The 19,168-nt window shown below is 45.9% G+C and overlaps 1 long non-coding RNA gene across 12 annotated transcripts in view; it reads left to right on the top strand.

Annotated features, from left to right (window-relative positions):
• Positions 1 to 19,168, top strand: part of LOC138491664 (uncharacterized) — a 47,437-nt gene that overhangs the window by 18,281 nt on the left and 9,988 nt on the right. For 6 of the 12 annotated variants that reach the window (XR_011276062.1, XR_011276064.1, XR_011276060.1 and 3 more), the window contains 2 exons: positions 6,442 to 6,540; positions 16,028 to 16,119. This is a non-coding gene — a long non-coding RNA (uncharacterized lncRNA). The remainder of the gene's footprint in view (positions 1 to 6,441; positions 6,541 to 16,027; positions 16,120 to 19,168) is intronic. The other 6 variants (XR_011276065.1, XR_011276059.1, XR_011276066.1 and 3 more) reach the window with 4 other exon arrangements.

Below are 19,168 nucleotides of genomic sequence, written 5' to 3'. Positions count from 1 at the left end.
GAATGATTCCAGGAAGTTTTTCCTTTTTTACTTGGGCAGATCTGCCTGAGCTCCTGCGCACCAATTCCGATTGGTGACAGTGCGCCGTACAAATGATGGAGCCTGCAGGTTGCATAATATATATAAGAACTATTAAAAAAAATAAACACTTAAGAAAAATAGCCAGGGATTACATGGTTTTAAAAGGGTTTTCAAATCCTTCTAATTATATTTCACATATTTTTCTTGATAAACACAACGCAGTGTCGCCTCATTTCACCACCCCCAACTGCAGCGGTGCCTGAGCCCCGGCATATAGCATTGCTCACTGCCTAACTCCACCAAAAACATAAAGGAGTGTGATCAGATTAAAAACTGTTCATCTTTTGTTTAAAAAGTCGAAGTCATGAAGGCAGCAAGAGGTTGTAAAAGAGAAGAAATTCTGCAACTTTGAAGGTGTATAAAATAGCACTGGGCTAACTAGTGGATGGCGGTGAAGTGAACCGGTGCGGTGACGGGCGCCATGTGCAGAGGTAGAGAGAGCAACATCTGCGCGTCGCGCTGACCGGAAAAGGGCGGGGGAAGGGCGGGGCAATGTTGGTGCAATCAAAGATAAGGTGGTATGGTGTTTCTCTGTAGAACAGAAGACTAGGGGCTGCCCAGTAACGGGACCGGTGCTGTGTGTATTGGTGCATGATGCCTGGTTAGAGACACTGTCTGGCTAGCGGTGGTTACTGCTGCAAATGATCCTACCCATGATAGCATATTGAATCCTCCTTTCTCCTGTGCAGTTACTTGTGTACAGTTTTCTGTTGCTGGGGCTTGCTTAGAGACCTGGGTATTCTCCATGCTCTAGGCTTTCAAACCGAAGTCTGCGGTCAGATCAAGTGCTGGAAAGATGTAAGTGAAGAAGGAAAAACTACTAATGGGGAATTGAATTGGGAGGAACAGGATAGATGGGGCTGGTTGTGCTTGTATCTGCTTAAATGCATGTGTCTGCTTAAATGCATGTGTTCAGAATTCCTTGTTTAAAACCCCTCAAGTGCTGAGATGTTATGCATTCCTATGCAGAAAAGGACACACATTCTCACCCTTAGAGTAATTGCAGGGATAGGAGGGAGATGTTGTGGTCCAGTAAGTTGTAGGGATGTCTTATTTTGGCAGTTTAGTCACTTGTTAAACTAGTACTTTTAGTAGAGTGTCTGACTGTGTGTGATAGAATGCCATCTGCAAATTTGAAAGCCTTACCTTTTTTATTTTTAGTAATAAAATGATGCAGATAATTAGGTTTGTGAAATATTGGGCTGCTAACCAGACCCCTCATCCTTTTTTTTGTAATGCACCATGCCAAAAGCATAGTGCTTTTATGTATCTTTGCTGCCACCACTTTCCTTGCATCTCCAGCTACTGCTTTGCAGTGGCCGCAGGGCAGGTTCAAAGGTCATGTGGGCATTATTGCTGACAGCTACTGGAACACAATGTTCCAACAGGCAGATGCGGCTATTTAATCTTCTGCATCTCTGGTCAGAACATAATTGTGTACCCTAGTCAGCCTGGTAGCACATTAACTGTAAATATAAGCCATGTTATTGTATTGTGGCTACTGAGGTGACACCATTCTACCGCCACAGCATTTGGACATCCTGCTAATGTCTGTTTTGTGAGCAGTACTCGGCTAGGACAGGGCTGATATGAATTAGCTGTCTGCTCCGGCTGACTCCACTGCTGCCATGTAGGTCAATGCCCAAGAGGCCTGGACCTGCAAATCCCGCCTCCCCCGGCCCTGATTGGTCCTTCCTTGTTCATATAAACAAAGTGGGAACCCAGGGTGCTAAAACATAGATTTTTCTTCCTATAGCGGGACGCCGCAGGAAGGAAAATCCTTTTACAAGACAGCCAACGTGGAAAGAGAAGGCAGGGCTCCGTACACAGCCCCTCTTCCCTTGCCATGGCAGCCTGCAAAACCCTATGAACCTATTACCACAAGCACTTTTTTTTTTCTCCCTTTCAAACCTATCCTACCTTTGAATAACTTTACCAGATAGCCGTCCCAGGTAGACATAGCCACTTTAAAACCATTTTTGTCCATTGCGGTCATGGCCAGTAGCCAGATTGTCCTCGTCATGACCTTATGCCATGACCCAATCTAGCTACTGCCCACGACCACAGGCTATACCTCAGTCACCAAAGGTATGACTTTTGTCCACATTGTAAAATAGCATAATAAGACCCCCCCCCCTCGTATTTTGCCCCCTCTTGAGAAAATTCCACCAAACTTTAGAAAACCATTTATATCTAGATCCAAAATAGTTTTTCCATATGTTGTGCAGATTCGTCAAATGACACCACGTTTATGACTTTACAATATTTTGGGACCCCCTCTAATTTTGCCCCCTCTTGACAGAATCCTGCAAAACTTTGCAAAAACATTCAGGATTAGTTTTAGAATAATATTGCAAAATTACATGCAGTTGCATTGGATGGCGCAACAGTTGTAAGCCATCCAAAAAACTGGTTTTCCCCAACCCTGTAATGCAGAAATAGGTGCAGATAGGTACATCTGAAGTGTCCGCGAACACCACAGCACTACCCCAGGACATCTGGAGTGTTCGGACTTTCGGGGGCGGTGAAACAACCCGTTTTTTGGCTTCTTATGGCCATATCCAATCCTCATCCCCCCCCCCCCCACATCCCCAGAGATTGATTGTTTGAGTTTGACAAGTGAAATGCTGATTTTAAAAAAAAATGTTTTCATTGCTGTCAGGACCCCAAAAAAGTCTGCAAATCCAAGATGACGGGTGCTTCAGGAAAACCGACACATTTCACGTTTTCCCACCAGCCAATCGGTGGGTGCGTCCCGATGTCCGCGGACCCTGCAAAAGTCAGTGAATTTTTCTGGCCAATTGGAGACCAGTCCGCGGACCGAACAGGGAAGTGAGCCGGCAGAGCGGACATAGATATCACTACATTTTTTGCCTCACGTTTTGGTCATTTAAAAAAAAACTACTGGACGGATTTTCACCAAATTAACAAAACGCTTTTGGGACCAAGCCGTCGCTCCTGCCGCAAATTTGGTGAAAATCCGTCCAGCGGTTTGGGCTATAGGCGTGAGCAAAGTGTTTTTTTTCCCCCATTATGTCTATGGGGAAAAAAGAAATTTTCGGACCCCCCCCTCCTTCTTTGCCCTCTCGCAAACCCGTCCCCCCCCCCCCCACCCCCGGACCAATTCTCACCAAACTTTGCAAAAAAAAATCAGAATGGTACATATACTACCATGGCTGTAATATATATAATATATATATATTTTTTGTCCATTGCGGTCATGGCCAGTAGCCAGATTGTCCGTGTCATGACCTTATGCCATGACCCAGACAATCTGGCTACTGCCCACGACCACAGGCTATACCTCAGTCATATTTATTATATATAGCGTCTTTTTAAACTGATTGCATTATCAACGTGCTAATAATCTCTCGCACAACCCATATTTTATTTTTATCCACATGTGGCATAGCACACTTTTTCCATAGCAGAGGCCATAATGTCTGCCCTTCATTAGTTAACTCGTTGTGAAGGCAAAAATGAGCGCATACCTGCCCACATTTGTAGACAAGAAACCGGCGGAATGACGTCCCCAACGCCTTTTCATTTAGAATCTGCCCAACCTCCCACCAATAATTTCTACAAAAAAAAACAAACCCGACTACCATAGCACTAATGACCTCTACACGTGACCTGCTCGCAGAGGAAAGCAGTTGATTTTTAATTTTTATTTCTTTTTTTTTTTAAACTACTGTATTCAATTTTTTCCAATAGACCAATTAACATACAATAACTTCAACATAACGAAAGTAACCTTCCTAAATGCAACATTAACATAACCATCTCCCTCCCCCAATCGCGCAACCAGCTATGAAATCCAAACCTAAGATCCAGGAGGAAGGGGGAGAAGAAGGAACAAGAAAAGGGGCCAAAAAAAAACGTATACCTCCATAGAGCTCAATTATCAATTTCAGTAAATATATACTGAAAATTGTACTTCTGTTTTCTCCTCTTCTTGAAACAAGCTTAATCCAGTTTCAAATTTAGGAATCCCTCCCCCAAATTTCTTGAGGGCTTCCTTTTTTGCATTTTTGGCACCACTCTTTCAATGTTACAAATTGAATACATTTCTTCCCATCCATGTCCAGTTTTGGGTAACCACCCGACTTCCAATTTCGCAATATTATCTTTTTTGCTGCTGAAGCTCTCTTCGTGATCCAGGTTACGTGGTGATGTCCTAACTCTTCTAGGATTGAATCTTCTCCCAGGATCAGTGTCTCGAAGTTAAAATCCTTTTCTCCAGTCACTAATCTGTTCATCACGGTTATTCCTTTCCAAAAATCTTTCACCTTCTAGCATTCCCAAAACATGTGCTCCAATGCATTCAAACCAGTGTCCAAAATACTCTGTTCAATATCTTCATTTGACCTGCTCTTTCTCCTATATTTAAGGACATCCTCTGGATGTTTCCACACAGCTTCCCATCTTCCTTGCATCAATTCTTCATCTAGGCATGCAGACCATGCTGTCAGGATCTTATTTCCCTCTGAATTCCTGCTTAACAGAGTATACATTTTTTGATGCCATATTCTTTTGAGTGCCTATTTTCTTAATGATACTCATTAAGTCTGAATTATCTCATTTTCGCAGGCTCGCTGCATGTTTCCGATATTCACCATAAGTGCAGTCAGATGTGCTGTATTTGACTTTTAATTCTTGAAATGCTTTCCACCTTTCTGCTTCAAACAGGTCTTCAACCTTTTTAATTCCTGCCAGGTAACAATTTAACCATAATATTGTTGTTTGCTTTATTTTGATTGAAGGAGGCTAGCAGGGACGGAAGAATGCATTGCCTTGCCAGTGTTGTAATCCGGCTCCCCCATGGCAGAGTGCTTGGCTCCTGCAATCTGCTGTGGGGGAACCAGATATCGTACAACACTGGCCCCTCTGCCTTGTAAACCCCCTTCGGTCCATGGGACGGCTCTGGCCGGGGCCGAGATCCGGCATCAGATGTCTAGCTGGATCTCGGGACCCGGCCTGCCTCGGCCATGACCAGGCTTTACCAAGCCCCCCCCCCCTTTGCTTTGCAGAGGGAGACTGGAGGCTCGGTGACCTAATCTACAGTGCTCCTTTCCCCAGCCGCCACTCGTGCATTTCCTGGCTCTGTTTGCTCATCCCATTGTTTTCTTCTGTCCTGAAAGGGACACCACAGAAATCAATGGTCCATGAGCATCTTTGTGGCGGCGGGCCGGGGGGTGATCACTGTTGAAAGCAGGCATTCTACATGTGGACACATTATTGTTGTTCAAATGCACATTTTCATGTTAATGGGGAAAAAAGTTATTTCGAAACTCACGCTGTTGAAACTTGTGCTCACTAGTTTTCTTTGGATTTTTTTATTTTTTATTTTTTTTGGTATGAGCACAGCACCAATACTCTGTAATTTGTGTGCCCCTTGCTTTGTGTTTTATCACAGATTATATTTATAAAGATAGGTTTTTCAAACTGGTTAGTCGCAAGTTAATGCGTCTGTTATGCTGACGGCAGTTATTGGGGAAAATAAACTGAGTTTGTGGCTGCCAACTTTTGGTTTTCACTACAGAGGCAGAAATACCCAAACCCATTGCCCATCCCATGGCCAAACACATTTTTATAGCGCTTCCTTTTTTAAAATAAGTAATTGCAAAACATTTTGCATATATTTCTTGTTTTGGTTAAATTCAACCTTAAACACATTAAAAGAAACTATCAATACACAACTATATTTTCCATATAACGTCTCAGCAACGGTCTGTCAACTTGCTGAGCTACCCCGGTAGCCATCTAACAGAGAGTGACTCTATACATCCCTTGGTGTACTAAAATCGCTGCATTACCAATAGTACTTTGGGTGGACCACTGCCATAGAAGTGATTTAAAGTATATCGTCCTGCTGTGTGTGCGCCAGGCCTTCGCCTGCATGGGGCCCTCGTGTCTGCCATGGCAGTCTGCTGCTACGTCGGCACTGTCACCGAACTGCAGTAAAAGCTACATGGCGATTACTTGATGTTAAGCTCGGTGAGTTACTACTTTGTCGGATTCTATGTAAGATATGTAGATGAATGATTGGAATCCCAGCAGGCTGGACTTCTCAACTATTAGAAAGGGTCAAAAATACAAGCTAATGCTCTTTCTCTTGCGCTATTATTTGTTTCTCTCTGACTGAATATATTATACTGAGTCACGTTTCCAGGTATGTTCTGACTGTTGTGCACTCTGCCAGCTGGGGTGGACTGGCCTATAGGGAACTTTGGAGATTTCCCAGTAGGGCCCTGCACCCTGGGTCCCTTATGTGTGCCTACGAGTGTAGTGTGCAAACATTGGTGCGCTCAATCGGGTACGACTATTTATTATTTTTTTATTGTAATTTTTCAATTGCAGGAACACAAATTGGCTCTATCATCCCATCTTGGAAGCCATGTCCCCCAGCAGCAATGGCACCATAAAAAATCCTGACATCTGTAGTAGGATTTGCCAACGGTAAGAATGCCATTTTTAAAAACTATAGCATTTTGCTGTGAGTGGTGTTCTAATCGTACCACAAATCGATATTATCCTTCTCCTCCCCCTCAACCCCCGCTCGAACACAATTGGGGCCCAACTGGGCCATGGGTTTACAGATAGCACAAACTCGGGACCATAACCCTTCATCGGGCTGACTAGTTTGCTTCATAGAATGCGAAGTCATGCAGGAGAAGGAGGGAGATTTACAAAACTATCAAATGGGCTAGTTCAGCGGAGCAATCTTCAAGTCTCATTGTACCACAGGCCTCGTGTAGGAGGCCTTAATCGTGTCATGGGAGATAGCATATCATAATGGGTCGGCGCCGTCATTTTTTCGTAAGTGAAAATAGCTGTTTAGCAAGCCACTATACCCTGGAAGGCACTCTCCGCCCTCAACATGGCCTGAACAGCCTTGGGGAAGTCTGAAGCTTGGCGGGGAATACCAAACGGGAGAACAATAGGGTGTAAGTGAAGGGAGAGGCCCACTATATCCTTGATCCAGCTCAAGAGTTCCGACCGATAGATCTGAATAGAGGGGCATTCCCACAATGTGGAACCAGGACCCCTGTTGCCCACATTCTCTCTCACATGGGGGCAACACTGCCAACATTTTTGCTAGCCTGACCGGGGGAGGTGCCAAGCATGTAGAACATTGTAGTTGTGCTCCATGGCTGACATATAGAGAGAACCCAAGAGTATTGCCCCATGGATTGTGGACCAAGTCGTTTCTTCCAGCGCTGCCTCAAAAATGCTTGAACCCTTGCCTGCCTTCAAGCTGCGCTACGACCAAGACTTTATATATTTGTGTAATTTGCATTTTTAATGCGCTCACACAGCCAACGGGCATCGAGGCGCTGTTACGGGAATTGTTTTTTTTTTCTTGCGTATTTATAACACACTTACACCCAGAGGTTTCTAAGCACGGACCCAGGGATCGAACCTGTGTTGCTTTGTGTCGTCTTGCTTCCAAGGCGTGCATGTTGCCGTTGAGTTATCCTCCCGGGACGGGATATTTCTTGGACAGAGATACATTTCCCGAGGTGGCCTCAACTAACATTTTCTCAAGGAGTTTGAGGGGGAGGGTAAAGGATTCGCACTATTTTGGATTGGTCAGAATCCCTTTTACTCTAAGGTAATCAAATATCGACATCGGGTGGTCCCCCATGGCTTCAGCTAGAGCATCATACTCAAAGGCGTTCTGGTGAAACAGCTGGGCAGCACGTTCAAGGCCCATGTCTGACCATCTTTGGCTATCTCGGAAACCCTGCTCACCCAGCTCAATGGGTGGGCCCCACAGGTAGGACAGGGGGAAGGCCAGGGGGAGAGGGATTTGTTCACTGAACCACGCCTCCATTGAGCCCAAAGGACAGACGCCGTCGGATGGTTTCTAACCTTGTCTGGAAGATCTCTGGGCGAAGCCCACAAAAGGTCTTACTTTTCTGGGGTCTGTGTGTGGCTATCCTCTATATACGTCCAGAAGGTACGCATTTCATCTCTCGGGTGCTCCAGCCTATCCCTAAGCTGGGCTGCTTTATAATGCTGCCGGAGATCCGGGAGGACAAAGCCTTGCTGGGGCTTGGGGAGAAGCAAGATGGTAAATTTAATTCTTGACTTACCGTTCCAGACGAATCTCAGGTCCATGGAATGCAGGGTTTTGAAAAATGACTATGGAATGATAACCGGGAGAGAGGTAAAAAGATAAAGTTCGAGTGACATCCCGGAGGCACAGGACCCCCACCACTGCAGGAGCAGTGCTGCCTCCAGCCCAGGTGAGGCCAAGGATGAACCCCCCCCCCCCCTGCTGCCCAGTCCGCCACTCCCCATCTTTCAGCCTGCCATCTCGAGTAAATTCGATATCTGCATTGTTGCCTATATTTCGCTGGAAGGTGCTTGGAGAGTACACCTTGCAGATCGCTACGAATGCTGCCGTGTAATTCACATTTTTGTATTGGCTGCCATTAGCCTCGTGGAGGCCAAACCAACTCCAAAATGGCCGACTGCCATCTCTCGCCGGATCACACTACCTTCCTAAGGGACTAGGCTTGGCCTGATTGGCCCATCGACTACTCTTCTGCCAATCAAGGCCACACACCAAGGCTCCTTGTCCAGAGCCTGTTGTGAGCCACCTGAGCCTGGGCCAGGAACGCTGCCCGAAAGCCCTACGACTCCCCCCTGGGTCCTGCACATGTGCTTCATCACAACTGATAAGACCCTCGTACCTGCTCCCTTCATATTATCATCTCCCCTCCAAATCTCTGAAACAAAACGTCTCGTGTTGCTCCTCTAGGATGTTGCCCTCTCACTGTGCCGGATCATCTTGCAACATGATGTCGTCAACCATTGCAACACACCAGGTACTGTGCAATCGTGCAAACATCACACGGTGACTGGACGACCGTTACTCAATCACGCTGCACTACATAGTATCTGCCTGCGTATTACTACGCCGCTAACATTTAATTTAAGTGCAACAACTTTGTGACACTATCTGCCATTCTTCGTTAACCCACCACACCGCCTGTCCCTTCTCCAAGTATCCCAACCTCACTGTTTACGTATCTGCTAACATACCGCTGTACCTCATTATCAAGCAGCATCAAGCTCCCTGTGGTGCCTGAACACGTGTACTGTATATCCTGCTTATTCCTGTGCCCTGACTCCCTAACTGAACTAACTCAACCGTGCCGAGACATCTGCATTTAGCATTAGCACTTAGGGCATAGCAGTTGGCTGTCTTGAAATCTGTGCCAAGTTTAATGCTGTATCTTCTCACTCGCACGCAACACCTAGCCTACTGCCATTACATGCTATGTTTAGAATTTTGGTATCAAACACCCAGCCCACTGCCGCACCTTAACATTTTGCTGTACCTGATGCCTGCAGAAGGTCCCGTGCTCTGCCTAGTTACCTGCTTTGTGCAACTAACCTATAGCTTTGCACTGACACCTGAAACTAGTACTAAGCATACCTCTGGGCCTCTCCCCACCTCACATTCTGCCCATCACTGTGCGCCTTTATGACTGCTAAGTATGTATGCTCACTCCCTAGACACACTATACTTCTCTGAATCTAGGTGTTGCCACCTTGCATTTTTAGCCAAATGTGCTACTTTGAATCTAGGCATTGCCCACTGCAATTTTAGCCAAATATATTATTTAGAATCTAGGTGTTGCCCCATTGCTTTTTAGCTTAAATATCGTACTCTAACTCTAGAAGCTGCCCCTCTGCGCCTTAGCTTGAGTGTATTACTCGGAATTGTTACTGCCCTATAGACTTCCCCCCCCCCCCCCCACCCCCCTTTCCAGCTCAAACTAGCTACTTGCTAGTCGTAGCTTGGGTTGCTCTTCCAACTAGCGCTACAACTCTAGCCTCCAGCACTACGCACCCTCGTAGCCAGACCATGATCTCCTGGTTCGCTCGTATGTTCCCTTTCTGTATCACGTTGGACAACGTGCCCTGCAGCGGTAAGTTACATAGCCTACAAGGACGGCCTAGCCAAACTCTGATGTCCAAGACACCACCCCATCCCTTGCCCCACACCATTCCTACCATCCTTGTCCAACTTCCCACCCACTCGCCACCAAACATGTACATCCCCCGTAAACACAGGCCTCCCATCCAACGCCAACACACAGCCACCTAGACCTAAAGCTAAGCCTAACCACACCACACTGAAAACTAAACATCCTGCCCTATCCAAGCCTCCTGGCCCAACCCCCTCCTCCTTCACTCCTAACTTCATAGCCCGCAACGACAGACTAGGCACCAGGCTCCCCACTACAACAAGTAGGCCTAATGCCAAACCTAATACCAAAACCAGCATGAAGCACAATGCACCTAATAAGCCCATACCACCCCCACTAAAAGGATCCCTACTCAATGTCAGACCCCTTGCTGCCCACCCTACAGAAATCGCCGACATCATTCTTACCAATGATCTCGACTTCCTAGCCTTAACAGAAACCTGGCTTCCTGAAGCGTCTGGACCGCACTTATCGCTAGCAATCCCGGACAAATACTCTATCCTCAGAGTTGATAGACCTAACGCTAGGGGAGGAGGCGTAGCGATCATCTCCAAATCTTCCTTAGACTTCAGATCAGTCTCCTCGGTGTCATTCACATCCTGCGAGATACTCGCAGCCAAATTGCAAACTTCCCCCACAAGTACAATCACCTTCCACCTCATATATAGACCCCCAGTTCCCCCTGGGGTCTTTAAAGAAGACTTCACATCTCTCATTGCTAAAAACTCCACCCTCAGCACAAATGATTATCCTGGGGGACTTTAACCTTGGTTACCAGGACCCGAATGACGCACATGCTGCATCCCTAGCTGATGTCTTAACATGACTTCGCACAACTCCATGTCCACCCCACCCACTAAAAGGGCAAAATCCTTGACTGGGTTGCGACTTACAACTGCAAACAACCTGTAAGGACCCGCAACCTCTGGCATGGACAGATAATCACCTGATCCCTCTTGAGGTCCACATTAATCATGTACTACCCAAAAAGTGCCCCCTGGCACCAGCCTGTCCTACCAGGAACAAACGCAACATTACTGCCGAAGTCCTAACCTTGGTCCTACCTATCCTCAACGCTCTCCCAGCCAACGCTGATTTAAACCTACTGATTGTCACCTTCAAACAACTTAAATTACTCAAAAAAGAAAGCTAAAGCACAACTCGCATGGAAAACCAGCCCCTCTGCAGAAAACAAATCTAATCTCACGAATATATCCTCTATACAAAAGTGAGATCATTTGCACCAAAAAGATGTATACATCATCAGGATTGATCAGGCAGGGTCCTCCACTAAAGAAATATTTAAAATTCTAAAAACTAGAAACCCCCCCCACTCACCACCAACACTTGCTCGAAAGACAAACCCTGGTGCACCAGCATCCAAAACGCCCTTAACAAAATCACAGGACTCCAAACCAAAATTCAGGACAAACGCCAACAACTCTCCAATAACAAGGTCACCAACCCTGGCTTACCTACACCCAACAATACCAGATCAGGCTTCACATTGAAGAAAGTTACTACGGTTGCACATTCAAGAACGTTACTACGGTTGAAGTTCAAAAAAGCATCACCTCCTTAAAACCATGGAATTGCAAAAGGGACAGCTGTCCCGCCCAGATCATAAAAGACGCAGCTAGAGGGCTTTCCCCCTTCATCACCAAACGTATTCACCTATCTTTCATCAATAACTCGGTCCCCAGTAACCTAAAACATATCGTGGGTTCTCCCACTCTTGAAAAAACAATCCCTGGACCCAGCCAGACCCACCAACTACAGACCTATCACAACAGTCCCAAAAATCCTGGACAGTCGCCTACATCCAAATTCAGGAATACCTGGAATCCAACCAACTGCTAGGAATACGTCAATCTGGCTTCAGACCACAACACGGAACAGAAACTGCCCTTGTTGATCTCAAAAGTCAGATTGATGAAATTAAAGACCAAGGCAATGCCGCGATTCTACTCCTCCTAGACCTCTCAGCGGCCTTCGACATGGTCGACCACAAAATTCTTTGTAGCCACTGCAGCTCACTTCTCCTCCTCTGCCATCACATGGATACAATCCTTTCTGGCAAATAGAACTATGCAGGTTTTCTCAACAGCTGCAGCAGACCCCATCCCCATTTCATGTGGGGTCCCACAAGGCTCCTGTGTATCCCCCACTTTGTAGAACATATTTACAAAGCCTCTATTTGACCAACTGGACCGTCTGGGTGTCACCTACACGAACTACGCAGATGACACCCAGCTACTCCTCACTATCACAGGCAACTACCAAGCAGACGTCACCCGGATCAACAAAATATTCTCCATCATTCAGGCATGGACGGCCTCTCATTGCCTCTGCCTGAATGATGAGAAGACAGAGCTCCTCCTTCTCGGCTCCCCCAGCAACCTAACTAAACTTAATCCCAACTACAGTAACATCACGATCGATGGTCACACCATCCCCATTGCCAAAAGCGTGAAAACCCTCGGCTTCTACCTTGATACCAACACTAACCTCTCCAAACAAACCAATATGATTGCCTCAGCCTGCACCGGCAAGCTCATCAGGGCCAGTAGACCTTTTCTATCACCCAATAGCTGCATCACTCTTGCCAGAGCCCTCATAAAATCCAAACTGGACTATTGCAACAGCCTGTACCTAGGTGCTAACCAATCCATAATTAACAAATTATAGGTACTTCAAAATAATGCACTGTGCGTAGCCCTCAACATTCCTAGGCGAGAGCATATCTCCACTGCTAGGAAATCTTGCAAATGGCTCTCCATATGCCAGAAAATTGATTTGAAAACCATCTGCCTCACATACAAGTCCCTTAATCACTTAGCCCCACCATATCTAACTAATAAATCCACCATGAAACCAGCCACCAGAACCACTAGATCCTCCAACACTCTATGCTTGACAGTGCCCAGATTCCACTTAAAACGAGCTGGAGGGGTTAGCTTCACGGTACTTGCCTCCCAACTCTGGAACACCCTACCATTCAACATCAAAACTATCGAGTCCTTCCAGATCTTTACAAAACATATCAGCTGGCTCCTCAACAAAGAGTAGCACCACTGACACCTGGCTTCACTTCCCTCTGCTCTGTAAACTGCTGTATTTGATACTAAAGTACCACCCAGACATACGCGTACACCTCCCACTGCTTGACTACGTCGGTATTCTGTAAATGGCTGTATATTGAAATTATATGTTAAGCAATATACAATTTGCAAAATACAACTGTAAGTTGTATATTTCACAATTACGTTACCATCTTCTTTAAGCGCCTTTCTACCTCTGGGTTTGGAGCGCTATAGAAATAAATAAAACAAACAAGGCGGGGGGGTGTTCATTTTTAGAGTCGCCATGCGCCCAAACCATGAAGGTCAGGGGGGCCCATCGGAGGAGGTCCGACCTCACTTTGGAAAGAATGGGGGAGTTGAGATCAAAAAGGTTACCCAAGTCCCTCTGGAGAATGACTCCCAGGTAGGGAGTAGCTGTGCGCTCAGCTCTGATGCCCCTCAGACTCTCTCCCCCCAATGTCTTTGGCTCCTTTCCCCATAGGCATGAGACAGTATTTTGATACATTCATTCTCCAGGCTGAAGAACAATCTATCAAGTCTAGAAGCCTCTGGAGAAGGACGTTTAAATTAGTCGGGTAAATGAGGATATTGTCTGCAAAGAGAGCTTAGTCGAGATCCCCACAGCGACTGTGATCCCCCGGTGGCATCTTATGCTTATGGCGAGGCGCTCCATTGCGAGAGCATATAGAAGTGGAGAGATGGGGCATCCCTGGTGAGTACCCCATGAAGAGGGGGAACAGAGCAGAGAGGGCCCTGTTAATTGCCACCCTAGCGGAGGGGCCATTGTACAAAGCTGCAATCGACCCACTAAATCTCCCCCACCCCCCCAAACACATCCTCTGCAGATCCTTGCCCGTGCAGGACCATTCAATACGGTTGAAGGCCTTTTCAGAGTCGAGTGCGAGAAGATCAGCTTCTACGTTATTGCTGGAGGCGTCATACATCAGGTCCAGGGATTTCCTATTGTCGGACACCTGCCTTCCTGGGATAAACTCCACTTGATCACCATTAATTAGTGAGGGGCGGTGTTGGGCCAGGCTATTTGCGACTAACATGGACCGAGTGAGAGTCCCAGAGTCCAGAACCACATTGAATAATTTGGACAAAAATAGACCTAGTGTAGGGGGGTGGGGGGAGGTCAGCCTTTTCCGGAGAGAGGCGAGGGATCAGAAGAGTCGTCCAAAAAACTATCGACCTCAACCCGTCTCCCACGTACGTAGATGTGTAGAGACGCTCCTAGTACAGACGGTATTGCTCTTCTATTCCCGGGTCGTCTAGACATTTGCTCCAACCCCCCACCACCCCCCAAGGTAGTTGCACCGTATCGAGACTCCTACTATTTATGAGCTCACGCAGCCTCCAAGCCAAGATTCGATCTGCCTTCTCCATCCCCCACCCCTCTCCATATATTTGTTTCAGAAAGTCCAGTTTCCTTTCAGTCTGCCCAACCAATAGAGCGGCGAGTTTTGCCTCGAGTTGTTTGGAGCTCATACCCCCCCGGCCCCCGGTCAGATCGCCTCTATTTTGTCTCTAAGCAGTTTCTCCTCCTTGGCTCCGACTTTTCCCATTACCCCCATACTCATTAGGACCCCCAGACTGGAGCTTTAAAGGCCTCCAAACTCCCGCAACCCCCACCTGCCAGTTGTCATTTCTTTAAAAGAATTATTTATGGCTGCTAGGAGGGTTTGGGCTGACTCCGTCCTTCAACAGGTCGTTGCAAGTCCACCTAGTGGTATCGGGCGCACCCTGGGGGATTCCAACTTGGGCCCTAACTAGGTCATGATCGGACCATGGAATGAAGTCTTGTTCTCGCACAATGTTTTGGCAACCAGGACATAATCCTAGAAAAGGAGTGTGGGGTGGAAAAGAATGTAAAGAGGGTGCCTCGTCCATGCCATGAGGAATTACCGTCTCGAAGGCCAAGTTCCCCATTCGTAGTGTGAAAAGAGAGCCATCCTTTTCTGGATGTGCATGTCAGAGTAGGGGCGTTCAGACTTCTTGTCCCACTAGGGATGGAGGACCATGATGAAATTGCTACCCACCAGGATGAACCCCTCTGTGAAAGCCATGATTTTTGCTTTAATCCCTCCCCAAAATTGGTCCTGTGCCTCGTTGGAGGCATAAATTGATACTGACGTTACTTTGTTGCCCCTGATCTTTCATCTTTACAAGGCGGCCACCCGGATCCTTACGTTGGGCTTTAGGTACAAAGTGAGCTTTAGGTGACAGAAGGATTGCTACTTCCCTTTTTTTGGACTGGAAGGAGGCACGGAGGACTTCCTGTATGGACCTGGATTTAAATGCCATTTCCCTATCCCTAGCCCAGTGAGTTTCCTGTAAGAATAAAACGTGCAATTTCAGCCTATTAAATTCCTTCCATCACTAGTGATCTCTTATTTAGAGAAATTCAATCCCCCTGGCATTGAGTGAACCCAACCTCTGTGAAGTAGAATCAACCATTAGGGATGCGATTTGTCCCTTCAGGAGGACAGATGTAACTTGTCTGCCTCTTTTGGGCTGGCACCTTGAAATATTATCTTGCAAGAGTGGACACCAGAAAGATCAGATCCCCTTCGGTCATTTCACGTAAGAGAAATCCCCCATCAATAGTTGGGATTTCAAAACTATTTTTGAGGCTGGTCTTTCTCATGTCCAGTTTGGGGTGGTACTGAAGGTTCACGTCTCATATGGGAGTTATATACACTATGTACTCTGCTGGTTTCCCAGTGTTATGTTCTACTTACTAGCGGATGCCTAACGCACAAGAGCTGGTTTTAACCCCTGCTCATCTAATCTTAATTTTGAAGTCTCAAGTAGACCCATGTATCCTTGGCTAACTGTTTGTTTTCATTGCAGCAGCATCGCTCCAAGCGTCGGTGTGTCAGCCTAACCACCTGTAGCCCAGCAAGAAAAATCCAGTGAAGCACTTGACCCAGTCACACAGGCTAGTAAGGATTTCTTTTCCCTCTGTACTATTGGTTGAGTAGAAGTGCTGAAGGGTTATATCGGCCCTGTGCAATGTGCATCAGGTGTGGTTTTCGCCGCCATCTGTGGCCTAGTCCAGGACCACACTTCAAAAAGAAATTGGAGCTTGAACTTCACGATCTGAACAGGGAGCCTTATGAGACTTGTATCAATGTGTGTTTCATTTATTTTTCCCCAGCCTTTTCATGTGTGCCATTTTAAATCTTTTGTAGCATTTTTAATTTTTGAGAACTGAAAATGCTTTTTAAATACGAATGTGACTTAAAGTGGGGGTTTGCAATGTTTTCACAGATTCAGGCTCCTTTTTTAGATGAATCATTGGTACTAAGTGAAAAGATCTTTCACTGTACCGATGGAGAGGGGCGGGCGGGGGGGGGGATCGTTCATTTTAGAAAGGTTGCTCCATAACCGCAGAGAGCGGTCTTTCTCAATTGAACTATCGTGCTTATCAAACCCCTGCCGCACACAAGTGCGCGCAGGGGCTGACAGGCGCTGTAAGCCCCAGCAGCGTCATTGCACGAGGGAGAGGTGAGTTTTGGAGTGTGTGTGTGGTGTGTGTTGATTGGCGGGAGGTGAGGAAATTGGGGGTTAACCACCCCCCGATTAATGAGTGGATGCGGAATTATGTGATATTTCTGCCTTTTTAAAGCCAATGCAAAAAAGGCAGAAAAAATCGCTCTATTGTGTTCGGCTTTAAGGTGCAGAAATATCACATAGAACTGGCTTGTTTCCTAGCACCCAAAGATGGTAGGAATCTCAAATCAAAATCAGAATGAGCGATGGAAACGGACAAAAGAAATGCAAAAACACGTTAGTATGTCTTATTTGGACTCTGGGTTCACATGGATCGCAGTTGCTGGACAAGTAAAGCTGCATTGTGGTTTTTAGTGCTACATTAGCAAGCCTGAAGCCAACACTATTAAGGTGGCATTTGGAAACAAAACGGGCCGATTTAGCAACAAAGATGCAGGATTTGTTTGTACGGCAGCTGCAAAGCATGCAGAAAGACACTGTTAAAGGTGGCCTCAGTACCTGCAAATGCTTTGAAAGCTTCTTGCCACATTATATGGACAAAAACTAAAAAGCCCTTTACAGATGCTGAGAAAGTAATTCTGCCAACAATTCTCACTGTCAACCGGGTAATGCTTAGTGACGGTGCAGCCGAGAAATGCAAAAGTATTGCTATGTCTGACGCCACAATTTTCCGCCGCATCACTGACCTGTCCTCTATCAGTACAGAATTGATATTGCACTTGAAACAGTTTGCCCTAGAGTTGGATGAGGTCACTGACATTTCAAAAGAAGCACATTTGATTGCTTTTATGAGGTACTACCGTGGAAAAGAGATATTGGAGAAATATATTTTGTGAACCATTTCGGGGCAGAACTGCAGTGTGGTATTTGCATGGATGGTGCTTCTTCAATGTGTGATGCTAGAGCTGTCTTAAAAGCAAATGCTGGCAGTAGCTCCACATATATCGTAGACACACGCTTTGCCTGTGCGCAATATTGGGAATGGACTCTCAGGTTTGCTGACTTCTTTTGTAAAATGGTACATTAAGATGCACTCAGCCCTCCCGATAAGGTGTGCATGAGGCCTTTTTACGCCCAGAAATGTCAATACAGGCCTTTTTAATTCTTCCTTGCGTACCACTTATACAGGCTATTTATGGCAGCACCACTATAAATCATGGAGCTCACTAGTGACAGCCTGACTAGAAGCAGCTTGCAAATACACACTTTACTTTAATCGACACAGTTCCTTGAAAGAAGCAACTGTGAGTCCTAATTTTTTTAACTCTATTTTTTCTAACGCTCTTCTGATTCTATCAAGATAATACTTTCTGATTCATGCAAAAGGGAATTTGTGCTGTGTTCACTTTATTCAACTGCCTGCATTTTGTAGGTTAGTGTTATTAAAACATCTTGAATCATGAACATGCTTATCACTTTGCTTTAGGACACATGTAGCATTGTGTAAAATGAAAATGGCCTTAAACAAGGGCTGAATTTCTGCTTTATTGGCTTTAATAGAGGGAGTGCAGTTGCAGCAGCATGGACATGTCATAATTAGTAATCGTCCTCACAGAAGCACACCAATTGCATCGCTAAGCATGTGGTCTGAACTTAACTCCCTTTCTGACCACCCACCGCAAGCAGGTATAAAGGATACTGGTAGAAGCAGTGCTGTATATATTTTCAGTGACACAGCTTGTGCCTGTACTTCTCAACTGGACTGCTATATATTCAGGTAAAGAAGCCTAATCTATCAACGGAGCTGCTATACCGTTTTCATGTTATCGCACAATGCCAATATTCACAGCAGGGCTGATATCAGTACTGCTAAGAAATGTGGGCATAATGCTATGTTTTGGGAGAGCACCTGAATTTCAGCAGGAACATGCGTTGGCATTTTCTGCAGTGCGCTAAAGTACAGAGCAAGAACAGTATCTGAGCTCTTCCCACCAACCTCTGACCGTGTGAGAAGATGGTATTGCTGTCATATTGTGCAATACCTTCTACTCGTTCTTGAGATTTTCAAAACTTCTGTTTCTCCCATGTTTGATTACTGATTCCCACTGCCAAAAAGTCTAGCACATTTCAAAGCAATAGTTGAGTTAATGAGTCTGCATCAGACCTGCATTTAAGATGCAGGTAACATTCAATTGTAACACAGTTGACTTAACTTTCGACTTGTCAAAAGGACTACTAAATGTTCAGTGATTTGGAACACACACATTTCATCCGGGATGCTCTTTTTGTAATGGCTTATACCTGTGATTGCTCAGATCACAACTCTTAAGGGCAGCTATGCTTATAATGGCTCGGAACACACAAATCAGGGCTGCTATACCTGTGATTGCTCAGAACACAACTCTTCGTGGCCGCTGTGCTTGTAACCATTCAGAACACACACCTCATTGAGGCTACTATATCTGGGATGGCTGGGAACCGACACCTCTAATTTGGGCTGCTATAATTGTAATGGCTCAGAACCCACACCTCCTCAGG

Source organism: Ambystoma mexicanum, chromosome 10, assembly GCF_040938575.1.
Source record: "Ambystoma mexicanum isolate Mex_15411 chromosome 10, UKY_AmexF1_1, whole genome shotgun sequence".
Taxonomy (NCBI): Eukaryota; Metazoa; Chordata; class Amphibia; order Caudata; family Ambystomatidae; genus Ambystoma; species Ambystoma mexicanum.
This window is presented reverse-complemented; position numbering and strand designations above follow the sequence as displayed.